At 43.2% G+C, this 19599-nt stretch overlaps 1 pseudogene; it reads left to right on the forward strand.

Annotated features, from left to right (window-relative positions):
- The first annotated feature begins 4654 nt into the window (after positions 1-4654).
- LOC138162038 (polyunsaturated fatty acid lipoxygenase ALOX15-like) lies at positions 4655-16431 on the forward strand (annotated as a pseudogene).
- The last annotated feature ends 3168 nt before the right edge of the window (positions 16432-19599 follow it).

Consider the following 19599-nt stretch of genomic DNA (forward strand, 5'->3'; position numbering starts at 1 on the left):
CTCGGGAAGGTAGTGCTTCTACTCCGCCATCTTGGCTCCGCCCCCTAAAACTTTTTAAAAATAATTTTGAATGGAATTTCTTTAACTCCCTGTTGAATTTTGTTGGTTATGAACAAAAGACTGATGATTGGGGGAGTATTTTATATCCTGTTACTTTACCAAAGTTATTGCATCTATTAATTTTTAGTTGAATTTCTAGGATTAGAGAGAATTATATTGCTTAGTTAAAAACATTGATTTTTGTTTTTATTCTTGCCATGGTTCTGGTCTTGAAGGTGCCAACAAGTTACCTGAAGTAATTGATCCTTCTGAGAAGATGTCTTTGAATGCTGGAGCTTGATTAAAAGCCACATTGGTATCATGGTCTTCTATCTCAAGTATAATTAAGGCGAGTATACCTCCTTTCCCAAAGAAGAGACAGGTAGGCAAATGCTAAGGAGGGGACACTAGAGTAATTTTGCAGGAGCTATTATGAGCATCACTGTTCAACTATACTTCCTTAGACTGCAGAGAGAAGTAAAAATGGTGTGTGTGTGTGTGTGTGTGTGTGTGTGTGTGTGTGTGTAGATATAGATGTATAATTTATCAAAGGTCCTCTCACACACACAGGTCTTAAAGCATAAAGATGTATTTGTTCAGAAAAATTGAAGAACTTATTAATATTTAATGAAATTACAGGGTAGCCAGCCATTGACTGGCTCAAGGATAAGCCACGATCCTACTGACCTTTGAGAACAATTCAATTATTCAAAGCTTGAGACAACTCCGAGGAGTTTGAGTTCTGGCAGTTGAGAAGAGAGCCACCTACGGAAGAAGAACCTTGGGAGGAAGGGAGAAGAGATTTCTCACTTCTTCTCCTCCTCCCTATACCATTGACCACAACTTTTGCAGGCAGAGATACTTGTTCAGTTGAAGACAGCGCTCCCAGAAGACAGCAGGCCCAGAGAACCTAGCAGAATGGCGCAGTGAGCGGAGCTACTCTGCCCAGAGGGAACAATATGGGAACATCATGAAAAGTGGAAGGACGCTAGGGTCGTGAAGCAGGAATGGTCACAGCCAGACATGTCCCTGAGTATGCGCCTCGCTACACGTGCCCTCTTTTCCCACAGACGCTGCGTATTTTGTGGGATAATATTTCATATTTTCTAGTTACTGTTCTTACAATGACACTTTAGTAAATGCCTTGCTTTGAGTTAATTGTGTCCTCTGGCTCGCCAATGACAAAAACACTGCTAGGGGATCATGCGCTACAGTTTTCAGAGTTCAGAACCACAGAGTACCTTGAACTTGGGGACCCAAGCTCCTAGTGACCCCCTGGGGACCTGTCTTCCTAGTTTAAATTGGGGGACTGGAATAACCTAAATTCTATACTTGGAGTTCCTGGCATAGGGGAAAGAAGTGGTGCTCTTCCAAGAATAAAAGCTTCAGATAGTCTTTCCAGAGTTGGGGGAGCTTTTCAGCATATGGTGGCCAACTCAATTGATGTGTTGATTGATTTTGCTAAAATCCTCTTTTTTTCCCTCTTAAAAATTAAAACATGTAATGAGGAGTTAGTTCACTAAGTAGGAAAAGAGGAAAGGAGAAGGGGGATATGTTTAGAAATGCAGATTTTTTTTTAAAGATAGTAATAACAAGGCTTTAAAACTACAAATAAACCTCAGACCCCTAATCCAAAAAGAGTAATTAATTATTGGCCCAACTTTCAATTACCTAATTCTTTTAAAAATTGTTTATTTTATTCTGAACTTAAGAGATAAAATAAGCATTTCCATAATAAAGTGGGATGCTACTTTCAAATATCCAACAAAGTTATCATGTAACTTTCTTTTTTTATTTTTTAAAAAACATGATGTGGTATTTTTTTTAAATACCAGTAACACTTCCCAGTGACTCCATGGCCACTTAAAACTCTCCCTGGTAACAAAACAAATCCATCCACTGGTCCTGTCTGATGTATACCTTGTTCTTCATGTAGATAGTCCAAACCCTCTCTTTTGAGAAGTGGATCATCTGTCCTCTGATGGCACAGAAGTCTTTTCCAAGTTTCTCTGAATTTTTTCTGTCACCTTCAACCCAGGGGACTCATATGAAGACACTGGCTTCACATGGACCTAGGATTAATCCTGGGGGGCCTTACTTTCCATCAAGAAAGTTAGGTTTACTTTCTTTGGTTTATTTATTCCATTGGTATTAATCCAGAAAATCTCTAAAACCAAGTTTAAGTCCCTGCTTGATTCTAAGTGGCAAATCATGCTCAAAGTAGCTATCACTGGACACCAGCAGTTCTCTGTATAATCCATAAGGCAAATGTCTAATTCAGTGTAGGGTCCATAATCTCTAACTTCATTAAGTTGGTTGTGGTGTGTGTCTGTGAGAAATTCATCAGACATTCTCTTGATCACTTCCGGCTATATTCTCCTTCAAGTTAAATATTTGATATCCTAACAAATCTATTTGCAGAGTACTTGGGAACTTTGTTTACAGCTTTTGGTTAGCAGAGAAAGCACTATAATAGATATTTTTGTATATATAGAACTTTCTCCTCAGTTTTTGGTCTTCTTGGTATTTATGTCTAATAGTAATATCTCTGGATCAAAAGATATATAGAGTTATTCTTTTCTAATAGAATTCCAAATTGTTTTCCACAGTGAATGGACAAATTCACAATTCTGTCATCCCACAGCTCCTTCAACCTTTATCATTGCTTTTTGTCTTTACCAGTGTGACAGAGGTAAGATAAAACCTCAGAACTGTTTTAACTTGTATTTCTCTTCTTATTAGTTATTTCAAATGTTCTTTCATATGGTGTTGATAGTTTACATTTCATCTTTTGAAAACTGCCTGGATTTTGGTCTTATCTATTTTTATCAATTCCTTATGTATCCTATACAACGATTCCCCCCAACTAATAGTTTCTTTTTTTATTCTAGCTACATTAATTTTGTTTGCACAAAAGCTTCTAAATTTTATTTGATCATGATTTTTTATTTTATCTTTTTTGATCACCTCCATCCCTTGTTTGGTTAAAAGTTCTCTCCTAGCAATAGTTGTGCAAGGTGACTCTCCTCTAATTTTTTATATGATCTTTTATATCTAAGTGGAGTTGAGGCACATGACATAAGATTTAGTCTAACTCTAATGTCTGCCAAACTGTTTTCCAGTTTTTGCATAAGTTCTTGTCAAATACAGAATTCTTATCTTAGCAGTTTGTGTTTTTGAGTTTAGGGTATTGTAGCAGCAAGCACCCCAAGCGCGTCCTCAGGGTTTGCTGCCAGCACAGGTTCTTGGATCTGCTTTGTTAAAGGAAAGCAACTCAAAATGGGTTAACAAGCTTACTTTAATCAGTCAGACATATATCGTTTACCTTGTTCAGGGGAAAAGGTCAGCACCCCGAACTTCAAAGTATACAGGCAGAATTATCAAGACAGAAACAGATCAAGTAGACAGATTTCCAAACTGTCCAACCATTACATCCATACCCAGTCAACATCTGGGTTTCCACATCTGGGTTTTTCAAAGCTGGGGGGGGCCCTGGACAACGGCTTCCCAGAATACAGATCAAATCACAGAACACTTCTCAAAGTGAGCCCCCAAAACACAGCTTCACATCAGGACTTACATAGCCTTCTCCTGGCTCAGAGAATGTAACAACCTTATTGACTCACTGGCCAATCAAGAAGTATCTACTGAAAAACAAGCCTCCCACCCCAGGCTTCAGGTGTACTTTAGCCTAGGGGCAGGGAAGATCTTCCAAATTTGCATTTCCATTACAGGTATGCTTAGCTAACATAATCTACTTTTCTATTTTGTAACCCATGCCAAGTAGTTTTTTTTTAAATGAGCTTATATTTATTTTTCCCGCAATTACACAGAAAAATAATTTTTAACATTCATTTTTAACAATTTCGAGCTCCAAATTTTCCCTTCTCTCCCTCCCATTGAGAAAGCATGCAATTTTATATAGGTTATATATATATGCAGTAATGCAAAACATTTCCATATTAGCCATATTACAAAAGAAAACACAAACAAAAAAAAAGTTAAAAAAAAGGTATGCTTCGATCTTCATTCAGATTCCATCAGTTCTTTCCCTGGAAGTAGATACCGTTTTTAAGTCCATAACTGTCTTAGATCATTGTATTGCTCAGAATAACTAAATCATTTACAGTTGACCATCATACATTATTGCTGTTACTGTGTTACTGTTCTCCTGGTTCTGCTCACTCCACTTGGCATCAGATCATGTAAGTCTTTTTAGGTTTTTTTTGAAAGTATTCTGTTTGTCGTTTCTTTTTCTTTTCTTTTTTTTTTTTTTTTAAGCAATTGGGGTTAAGTAACTTGCTTAAGGCCAGGTGTTTCTGGGTGGGTGTTAAGTGTCTGATCCCAGATTCAATCCCCAGGTCATCCCGACACTGGGGCGGGTGCTCTTACTCGCTGTGCTACCTGGCCGCCCCTGTTTGTCATTTCTTAACACAATAGTATTTCATCACAATCATATTCCCCAACTTGTTCAGCCATTTTCCAATTTATGGGCATCCCCTAAATTCTTTGCCACCAAGAAAAGAGCTGCTATAAATATTTTTGTACATAAAATATTTTTTGTACAAGATCCGGTAGTGGTATTGCTGGGTTAAATGGTATGCACAGTTTGATAGCCCTTTGGTCATAGCTCCAAATTATTCTCCAGAATGGTTGGATAAGTTCACAACCCCACCAACAGTACATTCATTAATGTCCCAATTTTCCCACACCTCCTCCAACATCTGTCATTTTCCTTTTCTGTCATATTAGCCAACATGATAGGTGTGAAATGTTGCCTCAGAGTTGTTTTCATTTGCAGTTCTCTGATAAACAGTGATTTAAAGTATATTTTCATGTAACTATAGGCAGCTTTGATTTCTTCTTTTAAAAACGGCCTGTTCTTATCCTTGGACTGTTTAGCAATTGGGGAATGACTTGCGTTCTTAGAAATTTCTTTCTAGTTCATCTCTTCCCCCCCCCCCCATCTTTCCCTCATTTTCTTTTCCTTCCTCTTTATTCTTCCCCTTCTCCCTTTTTTCTTCTTGTCTTCTCTAGAATCGTTCAGCCTCCCATTCCCTTGCTTCACTTTGTTTTCCTCTTCACTTTCTCCCTGCGGTGGTGAAAGGAATGAAGGGTTAGAGATTGTGATTGAGGGAGGCAAGGGAAGAAGACGCAGGTTGGAACAGTGTAGATGGATGGGGATACATCACCGGGTGCTTGACTCTGAGCCGCGCTTTCTAAGGTTTAGCTGCCAACACTTTTTTGGAGAGAGGCTCTGGGGTTGAGGGTCCCTCATTCCCAGCAGGGTCTTCCGGGCTCCGCCCAGCCGGGTCCCAACCTATTAAAGAGCGCTTCTCTCCTGCTACTCCACAGGGACTCGTCTTTCCAGACGCTATGGGCCGCTGTGTCAGTGTGGAAACTGGGAGCTCTGTCTTCGCGGGGTCTAACAAAAGTTCAGCTATGGCTAGTCGGAGAGCACGGCGAGGAGGCGTTGGAGCTGCGGCTGCGACCCTCTCGGGGAAAGGTTAACGAGATCTGGGGGGACGCGGGCACTGGCGAGACAAAGACCCTTCGGGGGACGCCAGGGTCTGGAAAGAGGTGGTTTCCAAATGAGATTCCGAGAACCGGCAATACCTGAATCCCAAAGGGACAAGAGTTTGGAACCTAGAGTCTTTGGGTCTTGCGTCTCGGGTGCAGGAGGATTTCTAGGTGTCCTTGGCTCGTCCTGTTTTCTGCGTTTCAAATATATTACCCTCTTAGAAACGGTTCCTTTTTCTCCCCCAAGCCAAACCTCACAGCGTCTGAGCACCAGCTCACTCTTTCGCTCCTTGCTCCAGCCAGACGTCTTTCCCGGATAGCAGAGGGAAGCCGATTTCCTTCTGTGCACGGGCGTTCCAGGATCCCGCATCCGCTATTCACCGCTCCTATTGATGCATAGTTTTCTTATTCTCTCATCCCAGTCTCGGTCCCCGGTCTCTATCCCTACTCTTTATCATTTTTATCCTGGCCTTCCCATATCTATCTATATCTCCCTACCTTTTATCATCTCTACCTTTCTATCTTTCGCTCTATCTTAACCCTCCCTTCCTCTTTTCGTCCCTACCTATCCGAGGGTTAACTGGGGTAGGTCCTCCTTCCTGGGGCGGGGAGGAGGGAATGTTGGGTGTTAAATCTGGATGCTGCGCTCTGCCACCCTTCCCGTCTTCCAGGGATTTCACTATTTTACCTGGATCAGGGAGTGCCTGGGATGAACCCAGACTTGTGGCATGAAGGCATTTGAAATTCGGAGTATGGTGGTGTGGAGAGAGGAGAAGGAAGCCCGAGAGGGGAGAGAGACCTAGTGGCATCCCCTTCCCTATACTGCTCTTACTCAGAGACCAGGGAAGAAGGAAGCGAAGAGAATTGTTAGGTTTCTCCGTCCCTAGACCCTTCTGGGACCCAAGCTTCCTCCTTCATTCACTCACACACAAACACACCCGCCGCGCGTTGAGCTTTAGATTTGGGGTACCCCTTTTCCCGAGGCCATAGCAGTCCTATTTTGTTTTATATTAACGTTTCTTAATTGACCCTCTAAGATTCCACTGGAGTCCTTGGGGTCCCGGCTCTTGGCTCAGGCAACTCTTCCAAGAAAACCGAGAGACCGGCTTCCCCCATTTCTTTTTGATCTCTGTATACCCAGAGCCTGCCACAGTTTACTACCTGTTTCCTGAATTAAACTGAATCTCCCCGCTTCCCCTCTCAGATCTCCCCAGCCACACCCACCCAATCCCCTTTTTACTTCACTAGAAACAAGGAGACAGGAGTAGCAGGTGGGGGGTGGGATGAGACTCCTTCCCTGGGACTCAACTTCTGTCCTTCGCTCTTGGATCCGATCTTTCCCTGCCTTCCTCACCTCAGGTAGAGAAATTCAATGTAGAGATCACGAAGATCCTGGGTCCCCTCCTGTTCGTGAAGGTGTGCAAACGTCGCCTCCTCACTGAAGACAACTGGTTTTGCAACCGAATCACTGTGCGAGGACCCAGGGACAACAGAGTGGAGGCCACGTTCCCGTGCTACCGCTGGGTGCTGAGTGAAGGCACCGTCTACCTCCCCGAAGGCACTGGTGAGGGGGCAGAGACCTTTCCAGCCCGGTTTGGCATTGCCGCCTTACTCGCTTTCAAGTTCGCCAATCTAGACCTGCCTTTGCCGTTCTCAGGCTTTTGCGCAAAGCTGTCCCCCAGCATCTGCTCTTATCTTTTGCCTGGGGAAATTATTTTCCTAGACCCGGCTCAGATCCTTCTCTCGCGATTAAGGCCACTTGTGATAAGATGAGAGTTATTTTGCCACCTTAGACTCCCCCGGAGCCTTCTTTGCATCTTTCCTTTGCTTCTATCACACTCTATATTCTAAAATGTCCCCCCAACTTTTCGAAGGCAGGGTCCGAGTCTCTTAATTCTCTTTGTATAGCGGATGCCAAGCACAGTGTCTCCGCCTCTGTGGTAGGCATTTATTAAGAGGAACTGAATTGGACTGGAAAAAGATGAAGCTGTTGAGGGCAACAGGGGAGATATAGCTGGAGTTAGACGTCAGGAACAGTATGGGGGCAGGCAGGAAGAGAAGGGAAAGAGGGGGCAGGAGAGGATTGGGGAGGAAGCCTGCCATGTGGATCAAGCTAGGGATGTGAAGTTCAGGCTTTCCTTTGTCCCCCAAGCCCAGACAGTTGGGGATGACCCCCAGGGGTTCTTCAAGACGTACAGAGAGGAAGAGCTAAAGGAGAGAAAAAAGCAGTACAGGTGAGAAAGGGCAGCCTCTTCAGCTGTGGTCCTGGAAACTTCACCCTCCGCTCTAAGACCTTTTCCCTCTTCCTTTCAATCCTTAGCTCCCTTCTCAAATTCCTCCCCCACCCCCAACCCTTTTAGATTTGATATCACCAGATCTTGTCCACTTAGACAATGAGCTCCGATCATTCCCTACTCCCCCCTCCCCACTCCTGACTAATCACTGCTATTCCCCAAACAAATCTCAATCCTAACTCATTAAATCCAACCACCCAATTAGCCCCCTTCCAAACCTTAACCCTTAAATCCATATCCCCACCTCAACCGCCATAGTTAGCACTCCTGGAAGGATAATGTGATCCTGACAGTCTCTGGGGCTACTCTGTCTGATCTTCCTTTGGATGAGAGATTTCATGAGGACAAGAGAATTGATTTTGAGTGCTCCCTGGCCAAGGGGTGAGTAAGATTGAACCCATGGGTGTCTGGGTTGGTGATAGGAAGCCTGATTAGGAGGAAGCTGGGTTCTGTATATCCTCATTCTCAGGAAGAGGAGGTGCTGTCTTTCCTTGACCCCTTCCCTGGTCCTCTTCTCCTCCTCCTTCCCCCTCCCCCCAGGCTTAAAGACCTTGCCATCAAGAATACTTTAAACATCCTGAGTGCCTGGAGGAGCCTGGAAGATTTCACCTGAATTTTCTGGCCTGGTCAGAGCAGGCTGGCAGGTGAGTGATACCTTCCACTTCCTCCTTATGAATTCCACAGCACCACCACCATCTTAATTCACCTAACATTTTTACATGAATGATTTCAATTGATCCTTACAACAACTTTGTGAAGTGGGCAGGACAGGGCAGGTTCCTATTTTATGGATGATTACTTATCATCTGTAAGTGTTGGCCCAGAGACATGATATGACTTGCTGACCGTCGAAAAGTCTTGGTGACAGAGTCAGGACTCACTTCAAAGCCTCCTGACTCCAAATGCAGTCTTCTTTTTATTATGCCATCCTGATTGAAAGCGCTCTTACCCAAAGAACTGCCATTATTTGTACTTGATCTCCAAGGGCTCAGATTTAAACATATATCTGAATGAAGCGCAGTGCTCATTCTATCTTATATTGACTCTTACACAGAGCTACACAAATCATATAGGAATTTAAAGTTGAAGAGATAATTTAATGGAACCCCCTCTCTTTATAGAGAAGGAAAAAGGGGCCCAAAGAGGAGAAGTAACTTACTTGCTCAAGGTCACAACACCAGTAAGTGGCATAGCTAGGATCTTTTGATTACCAATCTGTGCCCTCCACCCCCCAAACAAGGAAGGTTAGGGTCTGGGGTGAAGAGCTGGGCTGTGAGGGGCTCTAAGTCATCTCTCCAACTTAACTCCACAGAGAAGGTTCGGGAAAGACGATGCATTCTTTGGGTACCAGTTCCTGAATGGTGCTAACCCCATGATCCTGAGATGATCCACCAAACTCCCATCCTGACTAAAGTTGCCTCTTGGCTCAGAGGAACTTGAAGCAGAGTTAGAAAGACATCTCCAAGTATCTACTTTCTTTGATTATACTTTTATTATAGATAGTCTATAATATTCACTTACTCTTTGACTGCTATGAAATAAAAAGGATAAGCCTGGGCTTCTGGAATCCTACTTAGTAAAACCTTTGAACTAAGTGAAGAAGATGAGTTCAAGGTGACAATGGATAGAGGGGTCTAGAACGTAGTATAGGTCAGGTAGATGGGGTTGGAAATGCTCCAGTAACTTCACCCAAAGAATAGTTATTAATTGGGTCAGTGTTAGCGGGGAGTGAATTCTCTAGCGGAGTGTATCCCCAATCATTGCTTTGACCCTGTGCTTTTCACCAGTTTTAGCAGTGACTTAGTTGAAGGTATCGGTAGCATGCTTCTCCAATCTGCATGGGCTACTCCATTTCCTGTCTTTGACTTTGCAGAGGTGTTCATCCCTCATCCCTAGGAAGCACACCCTCTTTGGCCTCTGCCTCTCAGAATCTCCACTTTCCTTTCAAGGCTTCAAGCTCAGCCACGAGCCTTTCCTGATCCTTGCTTCTGTTAGTGCTGCCCTGCCTGCAAATACCTTTGTGTGTGTGTGTATGTGTGTGTGTGTGTGTGTGTGTGTACTAACTGAAATTGTGCCTTTAAATTTTATATGTTGTTTCAATAGAATATGTTTCTTGAAGACAGAAATTATTTCAGTATTATTTTTGTATTCCTAGTGCCTAGCAAAGTGCCTGCACACAGTAGGTATGCAATGCATGCTCAATGATTGATGACCAAAGCTAGGATTGATGACCAAAGCATGATCCTGTCATGACAGCAACCAAAAAAAGCTTATTCAGGCTTAGGCTGTATTAAGCAAGTGTCTCAGGATCTTTTCTGTAAAATTTGGACTCAGTCAAAAGGCCCAACCCAAGGACAGAAAAGCCCACATGTGGCCTCGAGACCAAAGGTTCCCCACTCCTGAAAACAGCACATGGCATATATGCAATGACTGATGAGGATTTGGAGAGAAGTCTCCAAGGTCCTTGACAGCAGGTTTCTGGCAGATGTCCCTTTATCCGAGGGGACTCTGGTCCCTCTCTCCTACCACCTCCTTCCAAAGGCTATAGCACTGGCATCAGAGGACTGAGGCTGACTGAGGGGGTGACAAAATGATGGTCAAGGAGACGGTGTGATGACTCATGGAGTCTTTCTGGGAGGGCTGCTGGTTCTCTTCATCTTTCCTACCTCGCCTCCAAGGGCTGGTGGTGGTGGTGGTGGTGATGGAAACAGATGAAGGCAAAGAACCCTTCAGAGCCCTGAGAAAATAGTGGCAGAAGAGGCAGCAATGGCAGGACTGCCGGACCCAGAGGACTGGTAGGAGGTGAGAGTCAACAAATATTTATGAATTGTCTGTCATGCTCTAGGCATTGTGTTTGGCACTAGGAATATAAAAACAGAAGTGAAACAATCCTTGCCCTTGCAGAGCTTACAATCTGGGGGGAGAAAGAAGGAGAAAGAGACAACATGTGCATATATAGATTTATACAATAAAGTGTAAAATAATGTGGGAGAAGGCATTAGCAGCTGGGGGGGGGGTCAGGAAAGGCTGTGTGCAGAAGGTGGTACTCAAACTGAGCACTGCAGGAACCAGGGGCTGCTGGCTCCAAAATGTTGTGCCCACAGGTGCAGTCACAAACTGCTGTTAGAAAGCTCTGGGGAAGGCAAAGTGCAGAGCAACACCAGCTGTCCCACTTGTGATCTTACCCAGGGTTCCTTGGGCCACTGAGAGGCAATGATACAATCAGGACTGATCAGAGAAAGGGCTTGTCCCGGTCTCTGGGATGGGATCTCTGTCCATAATGTAAGGCTGCATCTTGTAGAAACAAATGAACAATAAATGTTTTCAGACCCTCCCTGTGCAATTAGAAGGAACCATGAAAACGACAGAAAATAAACATAGGCTCCCTTCTCTGGGAAGCCTTACTCATCTTCCTCCTTCTTCTTTACTTAGAGGGGAAGAAGGACAAGTGAGGAAACTGAAGCCCAGAGAAGGAAACCAATGTTTGAGGAGGTTGGGCTAGATATTTCCTGCCATCCCTGACAACCCTAAACTCTTTTAAGTTTTTTGATCACACAATTTACACTGGGGGCTGTACAAAGGAAAAGGGGGATGTGGTGGGGGGAGCGGGAAGATAAGCAAACAACATTAGGTGGGTTTGTCTCACCTGATTCTAGTGATACATGAAAATGAAATATATATATATATATTAAAGCAATTGGGGTTAGTAACTTGCTCAAGGTTACACTGTTATTTTCTGTGGGTGTTAGATATTTGAGCCCAGAACCGATCCCACGTCTCCAGACTCTGGGGGCGCTCTTACTCACTGCACCACCTGGCCGCCCTGAAATAGACATATTTTAAATGAGCTTGGAAGCCTGGGCAATTAAGAACAAAAAACGATGGGGAGGCCAGGTGGTGCAGTGAGTAAGAGCGCTGGCCCCGGCATGGGGAGGCTTGGGATCGGTTCTGGTCTCAGATACTTAGCACCCACACAAAATAACTGGCCATGTAACCTTGAGCAAGTTATTTTTACCCCAATTGCTTAAAAAAAAAGGACAAAAAAGATTTATTTAAAACAATCAAAAGGGACCATGCAATAAACCTGGAGTCCTTGACCCTAAAGGCCCCTTGAGAGGTTTTCTCATCATCATAAATCACTCCTCTGAAAGGGAGTACCCCTTTTCAGAAAGACTATAGTTCTGGGGCAGTTAGGTGGCACAGTGAATAGATCACTGGTTCTGGAGTCCAGAGGACCTGAGTTCAAATCCAGTCTTAGACACTTGACATGCCCTACGAGCTGTGTGACCTTGGGTAAGTCACTTAACCCCAATTGCCTTGTCTTCTCCTCTCAAAAAAAAAGACCATAGTTCTGTCTGCCTGCTTCTCCTCTGGTACCTAAGTATCCATTCCTCTTCTCTGTTAACATGTGCTATTTTTCCATAAATAGATCCTGATCCCTCATTTTCGTTACACCATGGAGATCAACGTCAGAGCCTGGACAGGGCTTGTCTCTAATGGGGGAGTATTTGACCAGGTATGAGGAGGAATGGGGAATTATTTGACCAGGTAAGAGGGGATGCAGAGGACAAGGCATATGTGTGGGAAACAAGTCTTTTATTTTCCCTCCACTTTTTCTTTACAAACTGGAGTATTTGCATTAACCTGAAGTGTGAGTTCAGGGAAAGCTATGTTGAACTTATATTGAGGGCTCAGCCTATGCTTTGGGGACACAATGGGAAAAGCCCAAAGAGGTCTCATGTTCTTTTGAACTCCAGTGTCCAAAGAATTGAGGGATGTTCCCCCTAACCTCATTGACTCTGTTCTAGTCAATACCCACTCCACGTTCCTTTCCTTCCTATTAATCTCAAGATTCCTTCTTGTTTGAATTTGAATCCTTTTCAAAGGATTTTCTGTGACTTTCTGATGGTTACCTCCTCCCCCAATTTGAACTTAATCAATAATCTCCTCCTCACTTATCACTCATGGCCTCAGGCTCATCCTTTCCCTTTCCTCAGGTAGTGAGCAGTGATGGAGGAGGTCACTTCACTGTGCTTCAGAGAACAGGGAATTATCTGACTTACAGATCACTTTGTCCACCCAATGACTTGACTGATCGAAATCTGCTTGGGGTGCCATCTTCCTACTATGCTCATGATGCCCTCTGGCTCTGGGACATCATCAAAAGGTAAAGCTTCCTGGTTGAAGATCTGTGTCTCTGAGGAGCCAAGGAGGGTTGAATTGAAATATATCTGTGCAAAGAGGTTAAGGATTGGAGACCCCCTCCCCCCCATCCTACATCCACAATTAACCTGGCTATCTTTTCCCTTGGTGGGCAGGTATGTGGAGAGGATAGTCCATCTCTACTATGCAGGAGATGAGGCTGTGGAAAATGATCCTGAGATACAAGTTTGGTGCAAAGGGATCACTGAGGTTGGGCTTCATGGAGCCCAGGAACGGGGTAAGACACATAGCCCTTCCCTGAGACTTTGTATGGACCTACCTCCTTCCTATGATTTACCTCCCCCCACCTTTGCCCCTCAAGGACTTTCTTTGTCACCTCATCAATTCCCAACTATCTTATATCTTATTTCTTCAGCCAGATATATCCCTAGATATACCACTCTGTCCACTAGTCTGGAAAAGTTCTCTCTCCAATATATGACTGCCCAGGATTTTGAAGTTCTCTTACACATTTACATCTAATTTAATTATATTTATGTTTTTTGTCATTGTTTTTCTGACTCTTAATGATGCCATAGACCATAGCACAGCAGGGCCTTCTATCCTCTACTATCTCTCATAGTCTGTCCAAATTCATGTTCATGGTTCCCATGACACTATCTATCCATCTCATCCTCTGCTGTCCCTTCTCCTTTTGCCTTCAGCCTTTCCCAACCTCAGAGTCTTTTCCAATGAGTCCCATCTTCTCATCGTGTGGCCAAAGTATTTAAACTTCAACTTCAGTATTTGACCTTCCAGTGAATAGCCTTAATTAATTTCTTTAAGTATTGACTGATTTGACCTCCTTGCTGACCAAGGGCCTCTCAAAAGCCATCCCCAGCACCACCATTCAAAGGCTCAACTTTTCTTCTAGTCCACCTCTCACAGCCATACATCGCTACTGGAAAAACCATAGCTTTGAGTATATGGACCTTTGTTGGCAAGGTGATTATATATTCTTAATTCACTTCAACAAACATTAAACACTGGGTTTATGGCATGGAATAGAAAAGATAAACATCTAAACAGTCTCTGTCTACGAGGAGCTCACAGTCTATGAGGAAGGATATGAAATAAGAATGGTACAAGGGAGGGTGACAAGGGCAAAGAAATCACAGGATTTGAGTTGGAAGGGACTTCAGCAGAAATCTCGTCCAGCCTTTATCTGAAAGGAATTCTCGCTCTACCCTATCCAGCAAGTGCTAATATGCAGCTTGTTCAGCTTCTGGACAGCTCTAAGTGTTAGGAAAGTTTGTTTTTCCCTTTGATATCATGCCTCCTCTTCACAATGTTGCACCCATCATCCTCGGTTCTGCTTCCTGGGTCCAAACAAGGCAAACCTCCTCTATGTGACAGATCTTTCTTCAACAGAATGGACTCAAGGCCTTTTACCATTCCAGTTGCTTTCTTCTTGATACTCTCCAGCTTATCAATGTCCTTCTTAAATGGTGGCTAGTTAAGATGCTCTCGGAAAGAGGGCCAGGCAAGGGATTCCAGAAGATTTGTTCATTTAGCTAGTTTGTCTTCTCTCCTGGGAGGCAGCTGCAGTATCCTCAGAACCAGGAAGACTTGGTTTCCAGTCCTATCTAAAACATCAATGGGATGTATGATCCTGGGCAAGTCATTTAATTTCTCACTGCCCCAGACAACACTCCAAAACTATAATTAGCAGAACGGGGGACTTGCATTGTAAATGAAGTTTTCTGTACTGCGTGTTCCATATACCAATGAAATCACAAGGTCAGGCCCAATTTTTTTCTTTGTTTGTAAGCCCTATGAGGGCAGGGATACATGCTTTATAGCTTTCTATTACCTTCTCTAAATCATTCTTCAGAAAAATGCTGATTTTTCAGTCCAGGTTCTATTAGACTCTGCTAGCAGTGCACAAGTTCTGACAGTTTCTACCTGTTGAAGTAAACTCACAGTGTGATAATATAACCATCATAGGAGGACCAGCCTAATTAGTCAGTTTGGCTGCTGAGAAATCAAGTTTTTGACCAGAACAACTTTTGAAAACCATCTACTAAGGAGCTAGGAGCTACAGTGGTGAAGGGTCTATTCACACAGATGAAATACAAAGATTTGAAATATTGCAGTATCTAGCCCCTAGTACCTAATTCATTAAGGACATTAAATTCACAGAAGAGAAGCTTAATGTTTGTTGAATGAATAATAATCACCAAAAGACTGGATCTGTATCTTCCCCAGAAGAGAACCCACTAAAACACTTCCAGATGTTTCCCTAAAGTTCACCCCTATCCATCAATGATTTCCAACCCTCTCTAAACCTAAATTAGAACCCTAAAATATTTCCAAGACTTCAACAGGTTGCTGTCTCTATGCCTGCCACAACCCTATCCACTCTCCTCTTCTTTTCATTCCTTCTAGGTTTCCTCACCTCCTTCCACAACAGGGATGATCTCTGTTTCTTTGTGACCAGGTGCATTTTCACTTGTACTGGCCAGCACTCGTCTGTCCACCAGGGACAGGTACACATACTGTACTATGAAGCCAACCTGGGAAAGAGATGAAGCCTAGATTTGCTTGTGGCTTGAGGTGGGAGGTGGAGTGGGGTTGGACAGGAAACTAAGATACCATGTGCCTGGTTCTCTGAGGGACTCTAGATTCTTCCCTGTGTTTCCTCCTTCCAGCTGGATTGGTATGCCTGGGTTCCTAATGCCCCATGCACTATGCATATGCCCCCACCCAGTGGAAAGGATGTGACGCTGGAGATGGTAATGGCCACTCTGCCCAATTTGCACCAGGCATCCCTCCAGATGTCTTTAACATGGCAATTCGGTCGAGCTCAGCCAAACACGGTGAGGGGATGGGGTTAAATATGGAGGGAAGTAGCCTGGCTTCAACCTGGGGTGAAGTTGTTGTAGTATGAAAAAACACTGGATATGGAGAAGATCTTGGCTTGAATCTCAGCTTTGACGTGACCTTTTTGATCTTGGCCCCTCTGAATCTGAGTTTCTTCTATAAAATGGAGGGATTAAGTAAACTGGACAAGAAAAAGCCTTCATTTCCAATTAATTAAATTCCAAATTCCAATTCCTTCCAATTCTAAATCAATGGTCCTATTAGGGATACTTGAGGACCTCTTTGCTAGTCTTTGGGCTGATAAGTTTTTTCCTCTCTGGCTCAGGTTCCTCTGGGACAGCACAAAGAATACTTCTCAGGATCTGGGCCCCAGGCTGTGTTGAATCGCTTTAGGGAAGACTTGGCCATCCTGGACAAGGAGATTGGCGAGAGGAATGCCAAGCTGGAACTGCCTTATGAATATCTGCAGCCAAACTGAGTGGAGAACAGCATCACCACTGAGCCCTGCTGCCCCTCCCAGCCAGACTTCTTAAGCTCACCAGCATTCCTTTGACACCTCCACTTAAGTCCTAGCACTCTCTGAGCATTCCCTATGTGCTATTTCAGAGCCCCCTCCTCTGGGGCTGGAGGAGAGGGAAAGATAAACAAAGCTTTTGCTGCACTGAAATGAACACAAGACTTGAGTCAGGAGATGAATCCTAACAACCACTTATGAGCTGTGTAATTTTAGACAAGTCTTTTGGGATCTCTGGCTCTCAGTTGCCTCTTTTGTAAAATGGGGATACTATACCTTACAGGAAGGATGTGAAGAAAACACTAGGCAAACCTTAAAACTCTAGAATAAGCTGGGTTATGTCACAGAACATATCAGTCTGAGCTAGAAGGGGGATTAGAAATCATGTTCTACCATGAAATCTTTATTTTAAAGAAAACTAAAGCTGAAAGAAATCACTTAGACTAAAATTGTATGGCAATCAGGTAATTAACCTTGGTTTTATGTTTTCTTTTCTTTTTTCTCCTTCCCTCCCCACCCTGTACTAGAAAAGGCCACCATTTCACACACATACACACACACACACGCACACACATATGTATACTTCTGTTTATCAGTTCTTTTTCTGGAGGTAAACAGTATCTCACTTCACAGTCCTTTGTAGTTGATTTGAATATTTATAATACTCAGAATAACTTAGTTGTTCACAGTTATTTTTTGAACAATATTGCTGTTACTGTATACACATTCTCTTGGTTCTGTTCATTTCACTCTTTGTTATTTTGTGCAAGTCTTTCCATGTTTTTCCATTCAACTCTGGTTTTTCATCAAGAATGCTTGAAAGTCCTCTATTCCACGGAATAGCCATATTTTCCCCTGAAACATGATACTCAGTTTTGCTGGGTAGGTGATTCTTGGTTTTAATCCCAGATCCTTTGACCTCCAGAATATCATATTCCAAGCCCTTTGATCCCTCAGTGTAGAAGCTGCCAGATCCTGTCTTATCCTGATTGTGTTTCCACAATATTCAAATTGTTTCTTCCTGGCTGCTTGTAATATTCTCTCCTTGATCTGGGAACTCTGGAACCTGGCTATGATATTCCTAGGAGTTTTCTTTTTGGGATCTTTTTCAGAAGGTGCTTGGTGGATTCTTTCAACCTCTATTTTGCCCTCTGGTTCTAAAACGTCAGGGCAATTTTCCTTGAGAATGTCTTGAAGGATGATTTCTAGGTTATATTTTTGAGCATGGCTTTCAGGTAGTCCAATAACTTTTAAATTATCTCCCCTGAATCTATTTTCCAGGTCAGTGGTTTTTCTAGTGAGATATTTCACATTGCCTTCTATGTTTTCATTCTTTTGGATCTGTTTAATAGTATCTTGATTCCTCATAAAGTCACTAGCATCCATTTGCTTCAATCTAATTCTGAAGGAATGATTCTCCTCAGTGAGCTTTTGAGATTCTTTTTCCATCTGGCAAATTCAGCTTTTTAAGGCATTTTTCTCCTCATTGCCTTTTTGAGCCTCTTTTGCCATCTGAGTTAGTCTATTTTTTAAGGTGCTATTTTCTTCAGTCAGGTCATTGACTCTCTTTTCCTGATTTTCTTGCATCATTCTCATTTCTCTTCCCAATTTTTCCTCCACTTCTCTTATTTGGTTTTCAAAACCCTTTTTAAGCTGCTCTATGGCCTGTAACCAGCTCGTATTTTTCTTGGAAGCTTTTGGTGCAGGAGTTCTGACTTTATTGTCTTCCTCCTGTTCCATGCTGTGATCCTTTTTGTCCCCAAAATAGGAATCTAATGACAGATTGCTTTGCTTTCTTTGCTTGCTCATGTTGTCACTCAATTACTTGACTTTTGAGCTTTTTTGCCACAGTAGAACTCTGCTTCCAGAACTTTGTCCCAAATAGCTGGGGTTTTCTCAGTTGCTGGAGCTATTAGTTGGGTGTCCTCTCTGAAGCCTCCCCATGCTCTGGAAAACTGGTCATACACCCCAGGACCTTCACGCTAGACCATGATCCAGATCCAAGCAGGTGAAAGCAATAGTGATTACCTTTCAGACTGGTTTCTTGGTCCCTCTACAATGTGCAGGCCTGGAGCTCTGAAGCAGCCATGTGGCAGTGGCTAGACAGCTGCCATGCCTCAGTCGCTTCTCCTTCCAGGCGGTAAAGGCCAGACCACACTCCTGAACTCCCGGTTCACAAAGTCCACATTGCACTGACCTCTCACTTTGTCCTTAGAATTTATGGGTTGATAATTTTGGAAACCACCACAGCTGCTGGTGATCTGAAGTCCCTCCAGCTGGCAGCTGGTTGTGGCAGCCCTGAGGCTAAAACCTCCGGCTCAGCTCACTTGGGGCTGGGCTTGGCTCCCAACATGCTGTGCTGGCCCCTTCCTGCCAGCATGTCTTTAGTGGGAAGTTAGCTTCTCTCTGTCATTTTGTGGATTCTGTAGCTCCAAAGTTTGTTTAGAGTAATTTTTTTACAGGAATTGGAGGAGGTGGGAGAAGAAGCCCCTCAGAAGTCCCGTTTCTACTCTGCCATCTTGACTCTGCCCCCCTTTTTTCTTTCCATGTTTTTCTAAATCAATCAGCTCATCATTTCCTACACCACAGCAATTATTCCTTTCTGGATTCAAACAGCATCTTCCTAGGATCTTTGAGGCTAATTTAGGTGTTTAAAATGGCCAGGATGACTTGGTTGCTCAAAACTGTTCTCAAAACAATGCTACTATTACTATATACAGTGTTCTCTTGGTTCTGCTTATTTCACTTTTCATTATTTTGTGGAGGTCTTTACATGCTTTTCTAAAATCATTGAGCTCATCATTTCTTATAGCAGAGTAATGTTCCATCATGAGCATATATCATGATTTGTTAGCCATTTCCCAACTGACAGGCATCCCTACAATTTCCAGTTCTTTTTCACCACAAAGAGAGCTACTATAAATACATTTAGAACATGTAGGTTCTTTTCCATTTTTCCCATCCTCTTGGGAAACAGACCTAATAGTGGTATTGTTGGGCTAAAAGGGTATAGGCAGTTTAACAAGTCTTTGGGCATAATTTCAAATCTCTCTCTAAAATGGTTGGATCAGCTCACAGATACACCAACAACAAATCAAGAATCTAATTTTCCCCCATCTCTTCCAACATTTGTCACTTCTCCCTGATACTGTGTTAGCCAATCTGATAGGTGTAATATGCTATCTCAAGGTTGTTTTAATTTGTATT

Source organism: Petaurus breviceps, unplaced genomic scaffold (assembly GCF_028583685.1).
Source record: "Petaurus breviceps papuanus isolate PSGF00001 unplaced genomic scaffold, PetGlider_PUasm1.0 186, whole genome shotgun sequence".
In the NCBI taxonomy this organism is placed as follows: Eukaryota; Metazoa; Chordata; class Mammalia; order Diprotodontia; family Petauridae; genus Petaurus; species Petaurus breviceps.